The sequence below is a fragment of the Ammospiza nelsoni genome, chromosome 6, assembly GCF_027579445.1.
Source record: "Ammospiza nelsoni isolate bAmmNel1 chromosome 6, bAmmNel1.pri, whole genome shotgun sequence".
Taxonomy (NCBI): domain Eukaryota; kingdom Metazoa; phylum Chordata; class Aves; order Passeriformes; family Passerellidae; genus Ammospiza; species Ammospiza nelsoni.
This window is the reverse complement of record NC_080638.1, coordinates 7,887,676-7,912,651: the sequence shown is the minus strand read 5'-3', so window position 1 is coordinate 7,912,651 and position 24,976 is coordinate 7,887,676. Positions and strand designations below refer to the sequence as shown.

Sequence of the window (24,976 nt, the reverse complement as noted above, 5' to 3'; positions counted from 1 at the left end):
GAGCAACAAATGCTCCTGGAGGGATCAGAACAACTTCAGGGAATGAGATTATATGCACAGGCTGCTGCTCTGTCCTGGCAGCACTCACACAAAACAAGATATTAAAATTATTACGGGCATAAACAGCTATTATCTCCTAAAAACCAACACCTGTACTTCAGGTTCTACACCTCTCAAAGTGTAGCTATTATCTCCTAAAAATGAACATCTTCTATTTCAGGTTCTACACCTCTCAAAGTGTAGCTATTATCTCCTAAAAATGAACATCTTCTATTTCAGGTTCTACACCTCTCAAAGTGCAACATTTCAAAGAAAAATGCTTTGGCAACCACCGTAATCCTCTGTAAGAAAATGCAATTTTACTGAATTTTCTGCGTTCATATTTCTTAAAGAGCATTAAACATGAAATATGTATTTCCCTTAAGGGATAGGAGTCTGTGAATTCCTTTTTTTGAGAAATATATTCATTTCCATACAAACATTACAGAAGACTACAGAAGGCCTAATAGTTTATCCTTGAGATTAATAAGCAGAAGACCCCTCCACTTTCTCTTTCCTAAATGCAAGCAAACGTGTTTCTTGGAGCCATAAATCTCAAATATACAAGAAATCAAATTAATTTTGCAATAAAATATGCCTAATTTGGATTTCATGTATGAAACAGCAACATTCTATATTAAGACAACAGCAATGCTTTTAACACAGTGAGTGATAAAGGTCTTTGCCACACAAACCAAGGGCAGCAGTAACTTGTGTTGCCACCAACTTTCACAGCTTTCCTTACCTTCTCATTGTGCTGTACAATAAAAAATGCATCCAAGCAGTTACCATGGTAATTCCTGCATCACATGGTAGCCAGAAACTGTTGCAGAGATACAGAGCATTTCCTTAAAGAGGCGTGCATGGATGCACACAATTAACAGATAATAATTTTTAGGTAAGTGTCCTTGTACAGCACATCTTTAATTCCATCAGGTGTGAAAGTGTTAGCGGAGAAAAAAAAATCATGTGAAGTCTTATCAAGCTATACAACTCTAACAGTGAAAACACATTTGCACATAACTACTTCAATGAGCAGAAATTATTAATTAGATTTTAAAACTTTAGGACAGAATTATTTTTTCTTTAGCAGAGCAAAGAGTATTGCACATACCTTGAAAATAAATGTAACAAAACCTGCCAATTATTTCCTTTGTAAAATAGGCCTGAAAGCACTTGACAGACATGGTGAAAAGGTATCTGCATGGGTTAAATGAAACTCATTCAGTCACAGAGAAACAGCAAAATTAATCTGATTTGGAAATTCTGGATTTTTTTTCACATGTGGAAGTAATAACTTTCATTAGCTAAGGTCTTTTAGTCTTCAGTGGCAACCTAAACAAGTGTGAAAAAATCCTCCCAATTATTCAAACAAAATACAGCATTTCAACCTAAGGGGTAGCCCTTCCTTCACCATGTGAGAACAGAGCTCTTGTTTTCACCTGTGAAGCAATCTTTTATTTGAAAACTCTCTCTCTAAACTTCTCATTTGGGCTAATCTGAGAAAATGCCTGGTGTGTGATCAGGGAAGGACATGTCCTGTCAAGATCCTAAAACAACTTTCTGTATGATTGTTCAGGGGAAGAAACCTTAATATTTTTAAGATGAAGCTTGCTCATGTCATGGAAGTGAGTATGCAATGTGTTTTTCTGAAGAGCACCAGAGTACATATTTGGATTCACAAGTTTATCTCTGGTCCTCAAAGCATGTGAGATTACTTCTAATAGGAAAAAAGATACTTTTGGGAAATATTCATAATGCAGGCTTCTCACATGACATCCACGATATGATGCTATTATTATTTTCTTTAGTAAGCTGGATTCTGCTATAGAAATTATAGTCTTTGGCTTTCTTTTACAGTGAATTTCTAAGGCAGAAGTCCTAAGAATTAATCTTCAGACTGAACAGGGCTTGCTCCAAATGTTTCTGACCAAGTGATTATTAAAAGTGGGTCTGCTTGTGCTTTGGACTCAATGTGCACGGCTTTATTTGGATTTCAGGTCCACACCAAGGATGGTAACAGCAGGCAGCTTTCCATAAATGCTGATTCAGACTGGCAGGTACAACAGTATCTGTTCTCTTTTTTGCCCATATGTTTTCTGGTGGTGAAAAAAAACTTTTGATCTCTAAATAACCAAGTGCATCTTCTGAGTTACAGGAGTATGAAAAACGTCTGTGAGGATCAAGATGAATCATCTGACCCACACATATCTCAACAAACACATGGGTGTACACCAGAAAGTTTTACTGCTCTTAGCTTTTAGGCTACAAAATTATCAGATAACAAAATTATGTCATTTATTTCACAGAATTTTCAGTAGCAAACTGCTGGACAATGACTAAAGAATTATTCTGAGATTTGAAAGATTGAAACTGAGCTCCAAAGGGTTGGTTTTTGTCAGCCTCTCCTACCCTAATATGAGGGTCCTGATTTTCTTATGTTGGATAAGACAAATGACAGTTCACTATCCTACATATGATTTGAAGACTTCTGCCTTGATTGAGCTGCCCTAATTTCCATGTTGAAGATCCTTGTCTATTTGAGTTATTCTATTCTTTACAATTCCTTGTCTCTGAAGGTTTTCCAGTTCCAGTATATATTTGTGAGGTCAGAGGACCATAACTGTCCATGACACTTCTGGTATTGAAACATGGATGTATTCAATGGTTTAATGCTGTTTTCTTTCATTATCTTTTCCTATTCATGTAATTCCCAATGTTTGATTTTCTTTTTGACATTTGCTGAGCACTGGACATACCATGCACCTCTATATTATGATTCCAATGTTCCTAAATGTCCTTGTACCTTGAAATAAATGTCTTGTTCCTAAATGGTAGTGCTGATGTCAGAGCCCATCATGTTTCACATGAATGTGGAACAATCCTCCCCTTATGTGTGACACTTACCACATAAATAAACTCAAAGTTTCACAGGCAGTTTATAGATATAAATAATCCAGTTCAGAAATGAGGGCCAGAAATAGTAACCCATCAGTGTCACATGGAGAAGAGAGATCAGGTTCCCAATATCTACTTCAATAAATAATTAAATTCTTATATTACTTATTGATTGGAAAGGAGAAGCAAATCTCACCCTCCCTGACTCAATGCTCTCCCTGGACTGCAGGCTCTCCCCTTGTCTCAAACCTGCCTCCTCTCTTGCAGACCATGGATTATTGTACAGGGTTTTAGTGGCTGGTGGCTAAAACCAGAATGAAGGGAGGGAGAAACAGAAAGGGGAATGAGAAATGGGGAGAAGGAAGGAAGGAAGGAAGGAAGGAAGGAAGGAAGGAAGGAAGGAAGGAAGGAAGGAAGGAAGGAAGGAAGGAAGGAAGGAAGGAAGGAAGGAAGGAAGGAAGGAAGGAAGGAAGGAAGGAAGGAAGGAAGGAAGGAAGGAAGGAAGGAAGGAAGGAAGGAAGGAAGGAAGGAAGGAAGGAAGGAAGGAAGGAAGGAAGGAAGGAAGGAAGGAAGGAAGGAAGGAAGGAAGGAAGGAAGGAAGGAAGGAAGGAAGGAAGGAAGGAAGGAAGGAAGGAAGGGTGAGCGAGCTCCCATTTGTGAGCTGAGCTTATCAGGGCAATGCTTTCATTCATGTTTCATTTCTGGGATTTTATGCTTGCTTGGGGGTATGGATTATTGTACGCTGTATGTACAATTCTTGCTGTAGAGGGACCCTAATCACAGTTATAGTCTATAGTAGCTTTAGCAATGTAGTGACCACTGTTTAATTTATAAATGAAGCTTTTTAGTCACTAGTATATACTTCTATAATGTTTTTTCTGTCTAAGAGAGAGAAAAATACTTTCAAGATTGTGATATTTCTGGACACCACTGCTAGTATCCTAACTTCAAATATTTTCTTCCCTAAATGGGAAAAAGAATCATGAATAAGATTAGCAGTCCCTCAAGGTGCTTTAAAAATCCAGGCCTTTGGCATTTATATGTTCATTTGCAATTTAAATAAGAAGGATATAGTCAAATACCCTGTGCAACTCTGAAAACTATATCTTAAGATTTATGGCAATGTATAAAAAGCTGCAAAGGAAATTGTTTCCCCAGCAATAGTAAGCATTATTTATCGGTGTATTTAGCTGTATTTTCATTTTACAGCAAAGAAATAAAAGTGCTGGTAAGCCTACTGACTGTATCAGTGAAATTCCTGTCAAATATGGGACTGTTTTCATGAGTGGTAAAACTACTTTTGCTCAGCTATGTGTTGTGCATGCTGTGCTAAGCTGTAATGCAAACAAAAAAGCTTTTTTTAGGTATTTAAAATAGTTCATTGTTACTAACAGTTACACACAACCAGATTTACTTAAAGAAATATGGCTGGATTTAAAGATCACAAAGCCTCCAAAGACCTAAAAATAATAAATTCTTTAGGGGGTTCTGGAGCTTTTAAGTCTGTTTCTGCAGTACAGAAATCAGATGTGGATTCTAAACAGGAAACAGTGTCCTAATAGCTTACAGTGTTATTTTGCATAATGAAATTGTACAATTCAATGTGTACACTGCATAGCATAGTGCCTAAATCTGCCCTTCTGCAGGTCCTCATCGATTTTATCATTGTTTAAGTACCTCAAAACATAAAGAAAATTACTTTAGTTTTTTTTTGGGCTATAACATACTTCAATGACATGTATGGTATTGGTATATTCTATGCAACACAGCAAAGTTTTCACAGGGGCCAAGTCCACCTTTGGCTCCAAAGATGGAGAGGCCTTCTGGAAGTGAACCAGGGCAGTTCTGCTAAAGGAAGGATTATTACTTTTGAGAACCCTCACCAAATTAAGGATCATTATATTTTAGCACAATATTTGAGCATACAGAATCAGAGAATCCAGAATTTAATATTTAATCTTCAGCATTCACAAAGCATTAGTTAAGCATCAAAAACTGAGTGTTTACAGGGAAAAAAGTAAAACTTTTTGTGAGTCAAATATTAGTTTATTCAGGTGTTTGCCTGTGATGAGACTTTTCACTTTTAACTTTCTGGGCCATAGCAATGCCATTACATTATGCTGTCCAGCTTTCTTCCAGATCTATGGGGACTTAAACTGGCTTTTTATTTTCAATAGAAGTTGGTGATTCTCACAGAACTGCCTGAATTAGAAGGCTAAACCAAAACCAAAACTGCTAAGCATGGTTCCACTTTCACTGCAATGCTGACAGTTTAAAAGAAGGTGTTCAAATGAATCTCTGTCGCCGTGATATTTTCTGAAAAATCCCTTTGCCAGGATTTTTTCTCCTGAGAAGCTGAGAAGCCTCAGAGGAAAAGAAAAACAATGATTATCTGCTGCTGTGGAATGCAACAGGTGCATCTTTGATTGTTGGTTGTTTCTAATTAATGGGCAATCATAGCTGGCTCTGACACTCTGAGAGCCACGAGCTTTTGTTATCATTCCTTTCCTTTCCTTGCAAGCCTTCTGATTAAATCCTTTATTCTATTCCTTTAGTAAGTTTTAACATATCATTTTCTTTTAATATAATATATATAATAAAATAATAAATCAGCCTTCTGAAACATGGAGTCAAGATTCTCATCTCTTCCCTTGTCCTGGGGCCCCTGTGAACACCACCCCAAACCTCAGTGCTGCCCCTTGCAGTTTCCCAAGGTGGATGTGCTCAGGCCACACCACTTACATTAGGGTTCCACCTCTTCTTGGTCACCCTGAGGTGAGACCTGAACTTCATGCAGTTTGGGTGTTCCCAGAGCTGAGTCCAGAGTTTGTGATGTGTGATCACATCTGCCTCCCAGCGTGGGTGTCTGATATGCAGCAAGCCGTGGAAATGCTGGCACTGCTAAAAGGTTTATACAGAGGGAAAGCTCATTATTTGTAGAGTTCTAAATAGATGCTCCAGGACTGCAGCTTTGTATGCAGGCAAGCAGAAACAATACATGTGCAAACCCAGGGCACCACAGGGAATATTTCCCTGTCTGCTCTGGGTGCCCTGACCCCCAGGGCAGCACTGACTCTGACCCTCATCCATGGAGAAAGTTTCCCAGACTTCAGGACAGACTGGAATCCACAAAAGTGTGAAATAGATTGTAGAGAGCAGTGTGGGTGTATCACTGGGTGAGAAATTCAGGTTTTGGGATTTTTAGTGTGTTGTGGATGGAAGCAAGATGGAGGGCACAGGGTGTCATCCTGGGTTTCTTCTTCATGCTTCTTCTTCCTCCTTCTCCATGGGTTTGGGTGGCATTTTGTGATTGGGCAGGAAAGTCCCCATTGCAGCTCTTTGGGATCAGTTTTTGGGTTAAAAGGGAAAATAATCCAGGTGTCAGTGCTTAATTGGATAGTTTAGTCTTAAAAGCCCTTGTACCAAGAGATTGTTGGCCATTTTGTGCCTTCTAATGAAAAGCTGCTGAACTCACAGCAGTGAGACTGTTTCACTGATAAGAAATAATAAACACCTGAGTGTGAACATGAATTACTGTCTCAGGTGCCTTCAGTCCAGACCTAGAGAAACTGATAAATACAGAGAAATTAATGCAGCCCTTTGAGGACACCTGGCACAGAGCCTTTCTGTGGAGTCAGACCCAAAGGTTTTTCAGCTTGCTTCCAATAGCAGAGTCCAGACATGACGGAGAAAAAATTTTTTAGCAAGGACAACTAAACCAAATAGAAATAAAACTGTCTTCTAAAAAAAAGAAAATAACTATTTTGCCTAACAATGCCTTTCTCAGCCGAAAGCTGGAATACTCTGCTTTCATTGACATACCATTTAGCTGAAAGTCAAAAGAGGTGTCAAGAATAAAGCAACCTGTTTTGGCACTTCTCATCTGAAAGTTTGTAGTTTTTCTTACACACTGAGTGGAAACAAAATAGAATGTTTCAAAACATCTGTTTCCCAAGATTTTCATTTAAGAAATTCTGAGTTTTAGATACCTTTTCCCTAAATTGAACAGGAATAACTGTTGAAGTCTCCATTTTTCTACAGGCTGAATTTCCAGTTTTCTGTGTAGCATTCAGAGTGTTCCACCTGCTCAGAAAAGAACAACCATCTTTGGTCTACAGCCTCACTGGACTGGTGTGCTAAGTAATTAAAAACCTGTATTATTGAGCTGCCATTTCCACTCTCCTGGGAGAATGAAAAAAACCCATCAAGGCAGTAATACATCCAGCAGAGTCTCAATAATGCTTTCAAAAGTGCTGTCGCATAAGGTAGTTGCAAGAGCTGTGTTATATTTGTTGTTTGGCAGGCCCAGGACCCGAAAAACAAACAAACAAACAAACAAACAAACAAACTGACCAACCCACCAAAATTATGTCTTGAAATATATTAATATAACAAGACAGGCAATCTGGAGAGAATCATTGTATGGCTTCATGGTATCTTGTAGTCAGTTCTTGCACACCTTCATCTTGCTCACACAAATAAAGGCAGGCAGCTTAAGGAAACCTTTGCCTCAATGCATAAAGAAAATACTAAATATGTAAACATTTATTAAGCCAGCTTGTTCGACCACACCTCTGATTTCATACTGTTTGCTGCAAATGCAGAACATATGTAAGGGGAATAAAAATGTATAGGTTTGTACACACTACATGCTCATACAGCTAATAAAAAGAGATTTGTGGTTCAACATTTATTTAAAAGAAATATAAGTTAGTATAAAATAATTTTTAAAGAAATTTTAAATAATAGATGGTTCTTGTTGGAGGAATAGCTACGTGACAAAAGCCACATAAACATGCTCTTAATAACTAACCAAGAATTGGACGCTGTGTCCTTGAGCATAGCTGTGGTCCGATAACTAGATGCTGTAATTGAGAAAGAGGCATGAGAAAAAAGAGATGTAACTCCTAAGGAACGAGGAAGAGCTGATATCTATAGTATAACCAATAGACTGCTTGGTTTACAGAATATGCATGATCTTATTACTTATTGTGCATAAATGTCTGATGCTCTCTTCAATAAACGAAGCTTGCTGATTGTCATGTTGAGTGCCTCGAGTTTCCCTCACTGCGACAGGTTCTAACATAAAAAGATAACATAAAAACATAATATTTATAAAAATTAATATTAAACAACATTTTTGTTGTAAAAAAAAATAAAATTAGGTGGGTTTTTCGATTAGGCAGAGAGATTTCGGCAATATTTGCTTATCTTAGGTTCCTGCTTTTATGTGGGCAGCGAAGGTACAAAGCATCAGAACCAGAGCATCCCCTCCTGTACATTCTCCGATGCTGGCAAGCCTTGCTCATTTGTCAGGATGCTCTGTGCTCCCCTTGGTTTCACAGTGGCTCCAGAGCCATGGCACAGCACAGATATTTGTGCACACAAAGGGATGGAGGCCAGAGGAAGCTGGGAGAGGGGGGCTGCTGTTCCCATCTGGGGGATATTCTATCACTTTGGGATTCTGATATGGAAGCTGGGAGAGGGGGGCTGCTGTTCCCATCTGGGGGATATTCTATTGCTTTGGGATTCTGATATGGAAGCTGGGAGAGGGGGGCTGCTGTTCCCATCTGGGGGATATTCTATTGCTTTGGGATTCTGATATGGAAGCTGGCAGAGGGGGGCTGCTGTTCCCATCTGGGGGATATTCTATCACTTTGGGATTCTGATATGGAAGCTGGGAGAGGGGGGCTGCTGTTCCCATCTGGGGGATATTCTATTGCTTTGGGATTCTGATATGGAAGCTGGGAGAGGGGGGCTGCTGTTCCCATCTGGGGGATATTCTATTGCTTTGGGATTCTGATATGGAAGCTGGGAGAGGGGGGCTGCTGTTCCCATCTGGGGGATATTCTATTGCTTTGGGATTCTGATATGGAAGCTGGCAGAGGGGGGCTGCTGTTCCCATCTGCAGCTCTGAATGTGGAGCCTGGCTCTGGCCCACTGGGGACACCCACACCGGTGTAATGAGGCTTCCTACACATCTTGTTAAGCCAGCATTAGGCTGAAAAATACCAGTTTTCATCCACATGTCACCATCTCCGGAGCCCCGAGCTTGTCCTAAGACCTCATAAAATGCTTGCTTCCACCTGTTTCCACCAGTATCCCCCGGAGTTCACCGTGGATTTAATTGCCTGCCAGTTTTTATGTCTGCCTAGACTACAAGAACTTTAAATAATTTATGTCCTAATTACTGTTCATCATTTTTTAACTAGAAGGTTCTATTCCATTCACACTAAAGAAAATTCATGGGATTCATTCTGGGGAAATACTTTCAAGGAGCCACATAAAAATAGCGAGTGTGATCACAGTTTTGAAAAATGAACTTAAACTGGCTCAAGTAAAATTTCATAAAAACATTAATCATTCCCTTCTGATATGGATCATATTAATTTTGGCACAGATTCTACTCAATAATTTAATGTAAAATGTAATACCTCAGATTTCTGGGAGACCTTATGTATTGATCATCTCATTCAGGGCTACCATTGTGCTTGCAATTTGTATTCCTTTTTCCCAAGCAGCAGGATTAAACCCAACTAATGTTTCAATCAATCTCCACTAATACAACCCCAGGCTATCAAATTCATCTAAGATAATTTAGAGCAGAAGCCTGCAATGCCTCTGAGCTACAGTTCAGAATTAAACTTCTCTTTTTGGAAAGGGATTTTCAGTGTTTTTTTTCAGGACTACAGTATTTTCAGGAATAAGCTAATAATGCCTACAGTTGCTCTATGATTTGTGACAGGGCATCTTAGGGAGAGGGGAAACCATTTTAATGGAGTGTTGTAAGTTTCTTGAGTTCAACAAGTTAATGGAAGACACATGTCTGGAATGATTTTACTGCTAGCATTTTGTCTGAGAAATATGCACAAAGGAGAAAGAGAAGATGAAATTATAGGACAAGGGCAGACGAGAGGCTTTTTGAAGTTTTACTGTTGCTACCAGGAATAGCTGTAACTCTTTTACAGGTTTCTGGTATTTCTGTTAAGCAAATCCTGGCCATTATGCTAAAAAATCTGATTGAGTATCCACACACAATTGCTTCTCAGGTTTTGCCCAACTGGGTCTGTTTAAGAGAGTTGGGGCCAAGAATTCCAATGGTCTATGCAACCAGAAGCTCTAAAAAATTAATTCCTTGTGAATTTGAAAAATACATGCCTTTGTAGACAGAATTAGGTGTTGCAGGAGACATTTGGTTATTAAAATAATCACTTAAGAAAACAAAACTGTTAGAAGCTGACCACTTGAGAAAAAAAGAACAAAATGTACTGCTCAGACATATATTTGTATTACTTTCCTTAAATGAGTAGTACAGCATTTATGAGTAAATTTGGCAATATATGGATGTCTTTCCTGTGTTTGCGTGCTGGATCTGACTCACCAGTGTAGCTCAACACTGATCTCCAATTCCTTCTTCCCTGGAAGCCCTTCAGCACAACCTTCAGGGTCCTAAGTGCCACATTCCTGGGCAGAACAGGTGCTCACAGCAGTACTGAATGAGACTGTTTAAACATATGTATTAATGAAAATAAATTAATTATTATTGCATGTTTGCTGTTGCATGCCCTGGTGTCCATGCACGGCACGCTGGTGCCTGTCTGCATTGGGCCACATAACAAATACCCTGCAGGCATGGAACAGGGGAAAGAAGCTCTTCAATATTTTCAGGACAGAAAATATTGGCATTTCCTTATACTCAAAAGATCATGCAGAACTGGAACAGATGGGGGGGGAAAACCACAAAAATCTTCACGTCAATCCACTCAGTTCTGGAATTATAAGTTATATAGGAGAAAAAAATTTCCATCTGATTTTCAGTACAGGTTTTGGAGCAAATGTGCTATTCTCCACCCTCACCCCTCCCCAGAAAATCAAAAACCAAAATAAAAAGCTCAGTACAAAGACTGCATATTTAGATTACAAAAGTAATTTCTCACTTGCCTACATTGAGCTTGTTTTACTTAATACCTCATCACGTCTGAGCTTGGCCAGCCTACTTAGGAAGTGCAGTTCAGTTTTTCATCTAATACTGAAAAAGGTGGCAAAGATTTCTGAGCCAGTTCTCTTCCCCAGCCTTGTCCAAAGGCCTAGCAGATATTCTGGTTTTTCCCTTCAGCAGAGGTATCATATGGAAATAATAGAGGGCAGATATCAGTCCAAGGCATTTTTGTGCTGTTTGAAAGGCATTTTTGACTGTTCAGGAGCAATTCTTGACACAGTGCTCTCAGCTGCTGTGTTCTCCTTGTCCAAGCAGGCAGTTCCTGCAGCCCAGACAGAGCAAATACAGTGACCCAAATACCCTGTGGCCTGACAGATCAATGTCTCTGCCATCCCCAGGCAAAGAGCATCTCTGTGGGTATCTGTAAGGAACCAGCACTGAGCCACCCACGGCTGTCACTGTGATATTTTATGAAAAATCCCTTCGCCAGGATTTCTTCTGCTGGGAAGCCTCAGCTCCTCCCTGTTTTGCTGCTTTGGAATGTGATTTGGAGAACTGTTTACCCAGCATGTGAATTGTTTTAACTTAATGACCAATCCCAGCCAGCTGCGTTGGACTCCCTGGTCAGTCATGGGTTTTTATTATTCATTCTTGTCTGGCTTTCTATCTGTATCCTTTCTCTTCCTTTAGTATGGTTTTAGTATATCATTAGAATAGACTAGACTAGACTAGACTAGACTAGACTAGAATAGACTAGACTAGAATAGAATAGAATAGAATAGAATAGAATAGAATAGAATAGAATAGAATAGAATAGAATAGAATAGAATAGAATAATCAAATCAGCCTTCTGAGCACTGGGAGTCAAATTCTCACCTCTTCCTTCGTCCTGGGGACCTCACAACCCCACCATGGCAGCTGCATTCAGTGCAGTGTCTGGGCACTGGGTGACACTGAAGTCTTTTAAGGATGGCTAAATGTCACCCTATTTCTCTTCACAGAGAAAAGCAAGGCATGACTTAGAATATTTCTGAGACTCACATTCTCTGAACCTCAGAGAAAGGGAAAACACAATTCTTATCACTTTCTGTTCCTGTGTTCTGCCACAGCAGAATGCAATGTGGAGATTGTTCACCCATAGATCAGTGCAGAGTGAGTGCTTGGCAGATTCACTTTAGATGAAATGTAATCTATTGTAACATAGTATAGAATAATATAGTATAATAAAGTAATTAATCAGCCTTCTGATAAGATGGAGTCAGATGCATCATTCTCTCCCCTCATTGGGGGCAATAATACCTACTACAGCTAAATGCTCCCAGAGAAACACACATGTGTCAAAGCACCATCAGACTCCCACATCTTCTGCCCAGGCTTTAAGCATTCTGCCTTGCAGAAGCACGTTCTGCATGATTTCAAGCATACAGTGGGATAACTGGAGCAGTCCTTAAAGCCAAATAAATCATTTTATACCAACTCATGTACAAACATCTTCTCTCTCGTCATTAAAATTAAAAGGAAATATGTTCATTGTCAAATTGCCTCAAATACAAGATTTTTGCTTCCACCATAATTTTGGTTCAAAATCAGATAGTTGTATTCACTACTGAAGGTACTGATGTGTATTAATGACAGGAATGACAATGTGCAACCTCCTTAGCAATGCTAACATTGCTTTGCCAAATGCTTCATCCAAATAATTTTTGTATCAACAAGGGAAGTTCAGAGGATGTGGCTGCAATAAATTATTCTTCATGAGGGAGATTAAAGCCCTCTGACAGTGTCCCATGTGTTGTAATAACTGTGGGCTGTAACAGTTTCATCATGCTGTGGTATCCCTTGTAGATTTATTACCCAGCTAATGGTCTTCAGAGGGGAGACTTGTTAATAATTTTAATTCACTCCACACTCAGTTCAACACAGAGAGAGTTATGTGCACCATCACATTGTGAATTCTAACAGCCCAAAAGCCTGACTGAGCACAGCTCTCATTTACAAAGAATTAATCAATATCTAAAGGCAGGGATCTTTTTCAGGAGCACCCATTAGGATCCTGAGTTGTGTCTCCTAAAGCAACACAGAATTTCAAAATCCTTTATTAGTGTTTTACAGGACCTTTCTCACACAGCAACAACAACAAAAGCCTAACTAACTAGTTAAAAAGTCAGAACTCTCTTTGTTGCATACTAAGACTTTTTTCTTTCCAACAGAACCCTTCATGGAACAGTTCATGAGCTGCAATTTCTGTGAATATTTTAAAAAACAATAGCAATTTCTGTGAATATTTAAAAAACCCTAACAAATTAAGTATGTGCCTAATGTTTATTAAAAATAGTGCTGTGCCTTGGGAAAAAATTGTTAACTTGTGCAACACAACCATGGAAGATATAAGGAGGTTTTTATTTTCCTTAGGTGAATTGTGCTGAATCACTGACTGAAAATGAGATCATTCACTAGGAAAAGAACTCCACACATTTTATAGGCATTGTTCAGGTAGATATTCTCAGAAGTGATTATGAATTCAGGGGCCCAGCTGTTAAAAGAAACCTCTAACAACAGTGTTGCCATGTAAAAAATGTAAAAAGGAGGGAAACATATATGTGTATATATATATATATAATTTTAACAGCATAGATTTAAGTTTCAAGTTATCTAAAAGTTAATCTTGATGATATGCTTGAATCTGTCTGGGGTTAAAGCAGAAATTCTATTGGCTTCAGAGAGCACCCAAAACCAATGAGCATTGATTGGAACAAATTTAGCTTCAATAAATACACTGGATTACACTGCAAGCTTCAAAATTAAATCCTGCATTATATCTCATTACTAGCATTTTAAGGAAAGTACTGAAACCCTAAACCATGAGCAGTGAGAGTTGGCAGGAGGCACAAGTACCACCTGTAACATATTTGAACACTCTTATTTAAATTGCTGATTACCATTAGACACTAAGTAATGAGGATTTAAACATCTATTTTATCAATTACTTTTCTCCACTGAAGGAAAAGCAGCAGCAGAGCATTAAGATGCTCTAATCTCCTTTGCAGGATGAATCAGATTGGAAATATATGTGGGTTGATGAGATAGACATCTTCACTCCTATTCATTCCAAGTAAAGGATACAGAAAACCAAAATGCCTACTGGGATTCCTGAGCATGATCAAACTGGCTCTAGTGTGGCAGATTTGTTCTCATTCCAGTCACACTGCTGTTCATGGCATACAGGACAAAAGCACTTTGTGCATTTAGGCTAAGAATTTCAGGAAGAGCATTGACAGAAAGACACAAGGCTGTGTTCATCCTAGTTTTAAAGAAAACAAAAGAAAATTTAAAAGCACATCTGAAACAAAAATAAATCAGATTCTTATCCTTTTCTGCCTTTTTTTTTACAAAAATCAATGAGTAAAGAATTATTAGTTTTATAATAGTTTCGAGTTTTCAAGTCTTGCTCTACTATGAAAGCAGGTAGAGTCCCATACCCAAACATCAAAATACCCATCTAATACCAGTTCCCAATTGTTTTTCCTTGTCACTCAACCAGATTTAATGAATTTGTAGACTCGTTTCTCTTATTTTGATACAGGAAATATATTTTCCTTTTAAACAGATGAAACTAGAATGAAGCAGAGGAGAAAAAGCAGAACATTTTATTATCAGAAGGTATTTCACAATTGTCTGAAGCATTGCAATTCAATCAAACCCACTAATGTTATTGGTAGTCCCCTCCAGTGTTGATTGAACCAGGCTGATACAGAGCAGTTAAAATCAGGGCTGGTTCAAGTAGCTTCCTCAACAATAATTTATTTTCCTTGAAGCCAGACATTAGTTTCACACCCTTTGACCCTTTTGATAATGAAAACATTCATAGCTTGGTACAGTTGCAAAGAACAGATGCGTTCAAAACTTGCTTCCGTCTCCATTCCTTCTTCAGGTTCTACATTCAAAAATCCTATGGCCATACACCAGCACAGACTGCCCAGAGAGCTGTGGGGTCTCCGTCACTGGAGATATCCAAGAACCACTGGGTTGCAATCCTGTGCCTGACCAGAGGAACCACTGTGCTCCCTTCCACCCCCGTGTGCCCTGTGATTATACAAATCGTGTTAAGGATCAGAAAGATTTTGTGCCAATAAAGCTCAATTCTGTAAAGTACACCTCTAAAATTTCCAAATGAGGCATTCATTAGAATTCAACACATAACAAAATTAGAAGAGTAATATTGACTAGCTGCAATTGAGCACTAATTGCTTATCACAGTGGGATGGATGATTTTGTTACACACATGATTACATTTATGTAATATCCTGCAGCACTGCTGTTCTGTAATGAAGAGTCTGATTTTCTGGGGAAATAATATAAAATAATTTATAGCTTAATAACATGAAAAAGCCATGCATTGATCACTTTAAAATCATAGCAGAATTATTCCCTGTGACTAATTGTGTATTCTGATGTTCTTCCAGCTTTACATCCCTGTGCAGAGCTTCCATGAATCTTTAATTCCCTTCCAACGCAGCCATGCCAGAATCACTTTCCATCATTGTGTCCACTCAGCTGAATTCCAATGATCTCCACATAGCAGAGTACCAAAACATCTTTCTGAGGTTGTTTGCTTCACAAATTATGAGCCATAGAAAACAAACATTAAGTTTCATCACCCACATACTCTTCTTGAAGGATTTTCAAGCAACATTTCCTCTGATTTTTCCATCTGCTTGAAAGTATAACAATGTGGATAAATAAAAGCACTTTCAATACCAAAACAGACCCTTTCGAAAAATTGTTTCCACAAACCTGATAATTTTTAATAAGTTCTTTCATTGTAGAAGTATTTCACTAAAATTGTGGAGAGAAATGTTTTTATACACAATCTGATTTTTTTCTTTTTGATGAACATTATCTTTTGCTGTTTGGGACCTCTCATTTATTATTTAGCTATGCCATTTTCTCTTCCCAATTTTTCTTGAATTTTAGCACTATAGTATATTTATATTTTATGTTAATGAATCATGTCCATAAAATTTCTTTTCTATTTTCAGATAAACTTCCATGTTGTTTTCTTCACTGTTGCATGGCTTGTTCCTGCTTTATGAAGGAGAGAAATGCAAGAGCAATGCAATTTTACTTTCTGTTTGCTATAACTTGAAACCAATAATTAAAAAATATTTTCATTTCCAAATTTTTTTCCGTAATATGACATTGTTTCCTTAAGTATCTTACACTGAAAATTAAGTATTTAAGTTTTAAAAATCCAGACTTTTAAAATTATTTAAATTCATAATATATCTTATAATGCCTGTATTTTTAATAAATATTTATTCTAGTGCTAGAAAAAATTTGACATTAAATAGTGGAAAGTATATATTACATAGGTTGCAAAGTATATATCACATATGTTGCATATTTTACTTTGCAGAAAATATATGAGAGATATCTAGCCCTTGTGATTATTCCTTTATCACCTTGTTAAAAGTCCCTAAACCTGTAATTTCTCACTGTGAGTGGCCCAACTTCACCTTTGACTATAAGGCAATGTGTGGTACTTACCTTCATAAGTAAAACTTATTATCAGCTCTTGGTACTATTCTCAGAAATAGCAAAGCTGAGAAGGTGCAGCACAATTCTACTGAATTTCTGGTGCAGTTGGTGAAGGCCTTAATATCAGAGAAAGGCAGAAAAAAAATTGAGAAGAATAGAAATGAAAAATAAATATTTTAAATTAATCAAATAAATAAATTGCCTCCACTGAGGAAGGTTTGCAGCAGGTGGGAGCACACTACTCCTCTAAAGCCAGAATTACCTGTAAGTCCATGATTCTCCTGGTGGCAAGGCAAGTGGAGCATTCCTTCCATTCTGGCTCACCACAGCTCACCAGCATGGGATATTAGAGCGATTCACCCCATTTCCTCCTCTCTGTGCTGCAAATTAGGCCATGTGCATGTCCAAGTGTGTACTAAATGTAATCAATAGGGCAGAATTTACAGGAAGGAAGTGCAGTATGTCAAATTTATATTGTAAAGTAGTCTGCTTTCATTAATAGATGCAAAATCCCCCTTTTTCTCATTCTTCTTTGCCCCCTTTAGCTCCTCTCTTTCTTAGTTTTCTACAGAAATGACCAGCTGATGATATTCTCTGTATCAAGAATACACAAAAGTAGGGCACTACTATCTACTGAATTATGCCATGCATGAGCTCAAAACCAGAAGCAAATCCCAGCAGTTCAGCTTCATCATTTCCTGAGACAGTTTTATTAGAACTACAGCTAATAAACAAATTTTTCAATATGGGGCAGTGGGCCCTGGAAGCGCGGCCTGACCAGATGGGTACAAGGATGCAGACAGATAAATAATTAAAGATAAATGAGGCTTCACAGCTCCTGCAGGAAATGAGTGACAGATCTCATGCTCGGAGCATTAACATGACGTGAATTCAAAAGGCCTGAAATTTATGTGGACCATTAACACTGCACACATGTGCACAAACACACGCAATTCCTTAATCAGCGCCAGCCCTGTTTTCATGTACCAGCGCTGGGTCAGGAAGGGTGAGTGCCTCCAATCAATATGCAGTTGTTGGAGTAACAGCCATGTCGGTTCTGGATGGCTGAGCGGGTGAAAACATGTTTGTTCTACTTAATGTGACACAGTCCCGTCAAATTAACAGCCACGGGAGCAGGAGCAGCCCGCCTTAATGGGCTGCAGCCAGCTCCACAGAGAGTTACTGCCAGCACTGAGCCAATAGATCTGAAACATCATTGCTCAGGGTTTATTTGCTGATAATAACTAAGGGCACACTTTATGTACATAAGTGTTGTCTAATTTTAAAGATACAGCGTGTTACAGTACTTAGTAAACAGGCTGTCTTTAAATTGACATAACCTCAAGATAACATCTGTATATTATGAGAGTAGTAGAGTTATTTAGACAAACCTCCCCCAATAGATACTAACCTTGTAAATGGAAAGAATTTCCTTTTTCTACTGTGACTCAATGATAACTGTACAGGGTATGCAAGAAAGCTGAACCCTGATATACAAGCTGTGACCAAGGTCTGAAACACAAATTTTAGCTCTCCTGTGAATTGCTAGAATGGAGTAACTGATAGTGGTTAAAAGTCAGCTTCAGTCTAGGGAGACTGCAGAACTCCTTACTATTCTGATAGACGGATTCACAGATCCTCTCCCCTTTTCCATTACTAAGAGAATGATGTCTAGAGGTAAAAACAGGAAAGTCAACCACAGTCATTCAGAAAAATGCCTTTTAATCAGAAATGTCTGAAACTTGTCTTACTTGATGGCACCTGGTGCTCAGCTATGGGAGATGCAGGGATGCAGCCCAGGTAATTCTGCTATGCAGAAGGGAGAGTAGCAAAAAGAGGTGCAGAGCTGGGTTCACTCTTCCTTTGGGAATGGAGAAGTGAAGATGGCAAATCATATTTGTGGGGGAATCTTTTTGTTCCCAAAAGGGTAGCCTAGCTTTCCAGAGCTCTCAGCGCTTTGTTTTCCTCAGCTATCTGCTGCCACTGCCAAATGGTTCCTTTGCCTTCACACAGAACCAGCCCTGAGCATTCCCATGTGCAAAGGATAATTTTACATAGCTCATAGCCTTGACCATTCCTAGTTGATTTCCACTGGGAAATCAAAATTCAGCACATTGCAAGATTAATTCCCTGCCACATTTCAAAAAACACACTGTAAACTACAGAGGGGCTTAGAAATGCATATTGGAAATTTTAATATTAGTGTAATTCCACCTGAAATTGCTCTCTGTAGTTTTCATTTTTGATTCTAAATATTGTACATTAAATTAGTATTCTAACACTACAAAAGCAATCAAAATGAAACAGAATAATTAGTTTATGAGAAGATCTAATAAAGGAAAATATTAGGCCCATATATTAAATTTTTCTCTAAGTAGGTTTGAAGGAAGTGTTTAATCAAAATTATTCAGTAGAAGACCATCCAAATTACTCCATAAAAAATGTTATTTTCAGGTGTTTTTATTGTTATTATTCTACCTAAAACGTCTGCTTACTCTCAACAGCTCAGAATTCTAAGTGGAAAAAAAACCCTTAGACACTGGAAAAGAGCAATGTTTTGGCTACAGCTAAACATTCTTTGATCAGGAGATGTTGCCACTTCAGAATGATAGGATTTGGAACACAGGTGCTTTTTTTGTGAGGTAGTGAGGAGGAGGATGAGACAGAAGGACACAGATCACATGCACTTAGTAGTGCCTGTATTTAGGAGGAGCAGAGGTATGACCAGAGGGCCTGTAAGAGATCTATGGTTATTCCAGTTTCCTTATACATTGGAACAGGCTGCTAAAATATTGCAGTTCTGCCACATATGCTAAAGAAGGTATATTTTTGAAATCTCAGAAAATTTTGTGAAAGAAATCTGAGATGTGAGAAGGTGTAGGAAGGTTTAACCTACCAGTGTCTCACTAATGCCGTTTGTATTTTCACTATGTATTTTGTAGAGAATACAGTTTTCTAGAAGAAAACAAAGTGATCAATTTAATGAATCAAACAGTCAAAGCTTTGGCAGCATCTGGAATTTACAATAGTCAATGAAGGAAAGCAAATAAAGCCTTATTTAAGAGATGATTATTCTAACATTTGGCAGAACTCTCTAAGGATTTTTTCCTTAAACTTTTGCTGCTAAAGATTTCTATTCCTCCTAAATCCAAAAGCAATTTTCTCTCTGCCTGCCAGACCTTGAAAAACATACTTTCATCTGTTTTGTTAATTTATATTTGCCTTTGAGTTTTTCAGCAACACCCTCCCACAAATTGTGTTCTGGGGACCTATCAATACTGCCCATTGCATGTAAAGAGAAGGCAGATAGGAGAGAAAAAGGGAAAAGAAGGAAAAAACCCTTAATTTCTCTGATTTGGGAGTTAACTGCATGAACATATGGAGGTGGGCACAGTTCATATCTGCTTTAGAGGGCTTTTGTGGTTGAAGTGCAATCCACATCCAACAATTCGTTGCTTTATATGTCTCATGGTAAATTTCCAGTTCTTCAGGAATTTCAGGAAATTTGAGATTTGGAAAAATGACTTAGGGTGAGATCCTGGCCTCACAAACTCAGTCATATTTTGTTACTCATGTAGGCAAAACCAGAATCTCATCTGTTTCGTTCTGCCATTTTCTCTGGTTGTAGTCTCAGCTTCATGCCTTGCCACACATCAGAAACTGCCAAAATAAATTGAGTTTCAAATAGTTTGGCCCGTAAGTAAAAAAATAACTCATTGGGATTTCATGAGAAAAGCAAATGGATTGCAAAGCACTATGAAATGGGAGGGTGTCTGTTCTGGAGGCAAGGAGAAAAAATCCTGCTGTTCTGTGACGTGTCAGTCGAAAACCACGACTTGTTTAAGAGATGACACATACTTGGATACCTCTGCCTGCTAATAAAACCCTCCAAACCTATCAGCACCAACAACTTGGCTGCAAAAACACACAGTCATAATCTTCTGCTTAAAAAAGAAGGCATGGGGAAAAGTATAAGACAAGCATGTGTAGGATTCGGGAATGAAAAAATGTAACATTTAGTTGCAGGAGTAGTCAGTAGGGTTTTTTTTAGTTTTTTAGTAGGATTAGCTTTTCATTAGGATTTAGTTTTTTAGTAGTTTTTTTTATTTTTAGTAGAATTTGAGAATGTAACATTTAAAAAATGTAACATCGATTTGCAGGAATAGTCAGTAGGGGTTTTTTTAGTTTTTTAGTAGGATTAGTCTTTTAATTAGGATTTAGTTTTTTAGTAGGAGTTTTTTGATTTTTAGTAGGATTCGAGAATGTAACATTTAAAAGATGTAACATTTATTTGCAGGAATAGTCAGTAGGGGTTTATTTTGTTAGTTTTTAGTAGGATTAGTGTTTAATTAGGATTTAGTTTTTTAGTAGGAGTTTTTGGGGGGGTTTCAGTAGGATTTGAGAATGTAACATGTAAAAAATGTAACATTTCTTTGCAGAAATCGTCAGTAGGGTTTTTTTTTTTTTTTCGTTTTTTAGTAGGATTAGCTTTTTAATTAGGATTTAGTTTTTTGTTTGAACCTGCTCTGGACTGAAAACCCAGAATAACACCTGGAGCTCATGGCTGTGGCCCACTGGGGCTGGGATGCAGCATCTCCAGCACAGGAGGGACTGGGCAGAGACAGAGAGAGCTGAGCCACAGCCCCTGACAAGGACTGGCTGAATTTGCCACCCTCCAGAACAATGAGAGCTTCCATTGCTCAATATCAATCATTTTCCCATGTTTTTGAACACTTTGCTTGTTATATAAATGGTTTTCTCTACTTTTCTTGAAGGAAATTTATGTCTCCCAAACTGGCGGGGGGAGAGGCCGCTTGAATTTACTTTCTAGACTGACCACTTTGGAAGTTTCATCCCAAGTTTTACCCTAAACCAGGACATCAGGCACGAGAGAAGAGGCAACAGAAAGAAATAAAACCACAGGAAACAAAATTTACAATGAAGTAAAAACCTGATTACGGTAAGAGTTGTCAAACAGTGTAAGAGGTTTCTCTAGAAGATTGTGGAGCCTTCAATGCTGCAGATATTAAAATCCAGCTGAACAAGTTTCTGCTGTAGAACGAGCTGACCTAGAGGATTTACAACATTTCTCAAAACAACATTCTGTGACTTTGTGGTTTTGTAGGCTGAGTTTACAACCACCTTTGTGTATAATTGTTCTTACAGGGAGGAGGTCCGGGCTTCCTAATGTCACGCACCACACTGTGCTCACACCATCTCCTGAATTTAGATGACCTCAGGTCCAGAATCTATCATCACATGTAAAAAGGTGTCTGCTCTTTAACTAGATGGAGAGGATATTAAAAGAGCACAAAAGAAAGCTGGATTGAGTAAAATGGTCAGGAGTTATTTGCAGAGGAACATCAGTGACACATTTCCCAAAGTTAGCATCTCTCTAGAAGACCCAGGAGGCACATGAACAAATTTAATTTCATTTAATACAGAAAAGATTTGCCACTGATTTTTATTTACAATATATTAGATTATAATTTTTAAATTATTTGTTTCATATATCTTTCTAAAGGCTGGCTTCCCTCTTGTGTATTTCATATCAAAATAAGGTTATAAATATCACATCTGTTTAGTGCAGAGAGCACAGGTGTGTATTGGTTTCAGCAGACATGCAGGACAATTTTTTGGACCATAATATGTGAATTCACTGAATTCTGGCAGCAGATTGGAGTGATGGCTGCACATATGTACAAGAGGGTACTCAGAGCAGACATCTGCCATCCTTACACAGAGGTACAGCATCAGAGCAAAACAATGAAATGCACCTCAGCACATACATGCTTAAGAGAAGGAGCTCTTAAGAACCCCATCTAGAGCTCTGGATGTAAAGAGTTTTCTGTGGAAAAAAGCCTCTTTTTGTCTTCCCTAACATCACAGCTTACCCCTAGGAGAGATGAAAAACAAGGGCTGTATCCAAGCAACAATATATAATCTTTAAGACTCCTTCTCTCTTCAAAGCAAAACAGCCTCATCCCACCCTGCCATCCTTTCTTCATCAGTGTAGGCAACACAGAGCCCAGCTTGGGCACAAACAAACAAAAACAAAACCCTTTCTGCTTTATTGTTCCTCCAAAATAAATGGGATTTATGAATAGATGAAGCTCTTTAAAGATATTTGTACATACTCCTTTCATCTGAATATGATGCAATGCTGACAGGCAAACTGCTGGAAAACACAGATTTCTCAGGCTGAAAGCACCTTAGTCATAGACAAAACTTCTGTTGCAGAATCATGTATTATTCCCCTGTACAGTAAAACTAGATCTGTACAATTAATTGAGTTTCTGGTTTATTAGAAAGAATTAAGTCTTAAAAATAAAAATAGTAATAAAATAAAAAATAGAAATAGAAATAGAAATAGAAAATAGTAATAAAAATAAAATAAGATAAAATAAAAAATAAAATACAAATACAATAATAAAATAAAAATAAAAATAAAAATAAAATAAAATTAAAATTAAAATAAAAAATAAAAAATAAAATAAAAATAAAATAAAAATAAAAATAAAAATAAAAATAAAAATAAAAATAAAAATAAAAATAAAAATAAAAATAAAAATAAAAATTAAAATTAAAATTAAAAATAAAAGATGAGATTCTCAAATGATAAAGAAGTCCTCACACACTTAAACATTGAGCCATAGATTAAAAATAATTAATTATTTGAAACTAGGAGACATAATAGTAAGTCTTTGGAAAAGTCAGGTAAAACATTCAAATAGTTGGGGATGTTATATTTATTTTCCCATTTGCAAAAAGCTTTTATCACTTTGCAAATGATTATTATTTTCAGTGGAAGAAGAGAAGGGAGGAAAGCATAGCTTATTATTAATTTTCCTAATAATCAGCTTTATTTATAACATGCTGACTGCCAAATGGATGCACTGCAGCCACACCTTCCAAAGAAGGACGTTCCTACAACTAAGTAAATTAATATAAAAAAATAAGTAAAAAAATTAAGTCAATTAAGTAAAAAAAGGTGCATCCATTAGGTAGCTCACATCTTTTCCCCTTCAGTCACTGAAACACATAATTTACTCTGACATTCATGCTGTATAATAAAGTGAGAATGGCTGTAATTTCCCACTGATGATCGATGCAGCCTGCTCTGTACTTGACTCAACAGTTTGCCATAATGACATTATCAGTTACAGAGTGGCATTTTCCTTCCCCCACAATTTACTTTGAAGCACATCACAAGATATTCAGTGGGCATTTATAACTGAAACATAAAAAACCACCTGAAATGAATGTGTTGATCTCAGGGTTTCTGTACAGCCAAATGAATGTTGTTAGGAGAAACCTTAGTGTGAACGGCGTTTCTTTCTAAAATTCTCTCCCAAAGGACAGACACAACTTTTAGCTGAAAGAGTAGAATCAATGTGATGAATGACAGGCCAACAACTTAATTTAAAGATGTACATTTGTTACTGTCAGATATGCAGCTTTGCCCGAGTCACATCCAACCCACACGTTATCTCAGGGAATCACTTGCAAGCTGTCTCAGGTGAAATGTGTCATAACCATCAGAGAGAAGGTAAAATTACAGCTAACCTATCCTGTTCTGAGGTTTTGCAGGGCACATTCCATGGGACACAACCTGCTTGTATTGTGTTGCAATCAAATTAAATGTAATGAAAACGGTGTGGCAAGCAGTTGGTACATGGCAGGTCTCTGGGATGAGATGCATTCTACCCTGGTATAGCCTTTTCTTCTTTTGTAACATTTTGCAGTCAAGATATGATTCATGGTGAGTAACTCGACAGATTTAGGCAATGGATACAGAACCTACACAAGGGCACAAGGGTGTGTCTTTCAGGAGCACACAGTAGAACTGGTGCATAAATTTACCTTTTTGCAGCAAATTTGTTTACAAACGTGTGTGTGCTCATTATTTGAAGGTACACACTGTTTGGAGCACTTTTGCTATGATGATCTGAAAGTACATTGAAAAATAAACAATTTCTGAGACTGTTAGGGGTAACTACATCTATTCATCAAAAGAAATCATTCCTATTCCTCAGGTAGATGTGCATAACTTGAGAATTCAGACAAGAATGCAACAGCCTGTGCAGCTTTACCTGGATATACGCTGATGTCCGATGGGTGGTCAAGGACTTTGCAGACAGATTTGTGCTACCTTTGACCTGTTTGTTCTAAGCACACATTTAAATGTGGTAGGGGAAGTGCTGAACACAAAATACCTCCCAGCTCTGCGTAAAGAGGTGATCAGCCCAAGTTTGGCTGTGTGCATGGTGCTCAGCCATCTAAAATTGTTGATTGTCATGGAAGCATGCTCTTAGTCAGAGGAACACAAGTGCTTTGTGAGACTAAAGAGGGTAGAGAGTGTGAGTAACTTTTCACACTTCCTTATGAGCTTGATTTCGGATGGTAAAATAAAAACTTAAATAGAAGGCAAATTTTCTGTGGTTCCCCCTGCCTTTCCTGCCTCAGACAGTCTGTGGGAGCTGGCATTGACTCATTCTCTAGGAATTTATAGTTCTTTTGCATGACTAGTGTAGCAGAAAAGGTCACTAGTGCAATTAATAT

At 37.9% G+C, this 24,976-nt stretch overlaps 1 long non-coding RNA gene across 1 annotated transcript; it reads left to right on the top strand.

Annotated features, from left to right (window-relative positions):
- Positions 1-1,465: 1,465 nt before the first annotated feature.
- LOC132075149 (uncharacterized) lies at positions 1,466-2,843 on the top strand. Its single transcript, XR_009418721.1, has 3 exons — positions 1,466-1,667; positions 2,040-2,099; positions 2,198-2,843. It is a non-coding gene; the product is annotated as an uncharacterized LOC132075149 (long non-coding RNA).
- Positions 2,844-24,976: the final 22,133 nt, after the last annotated feature.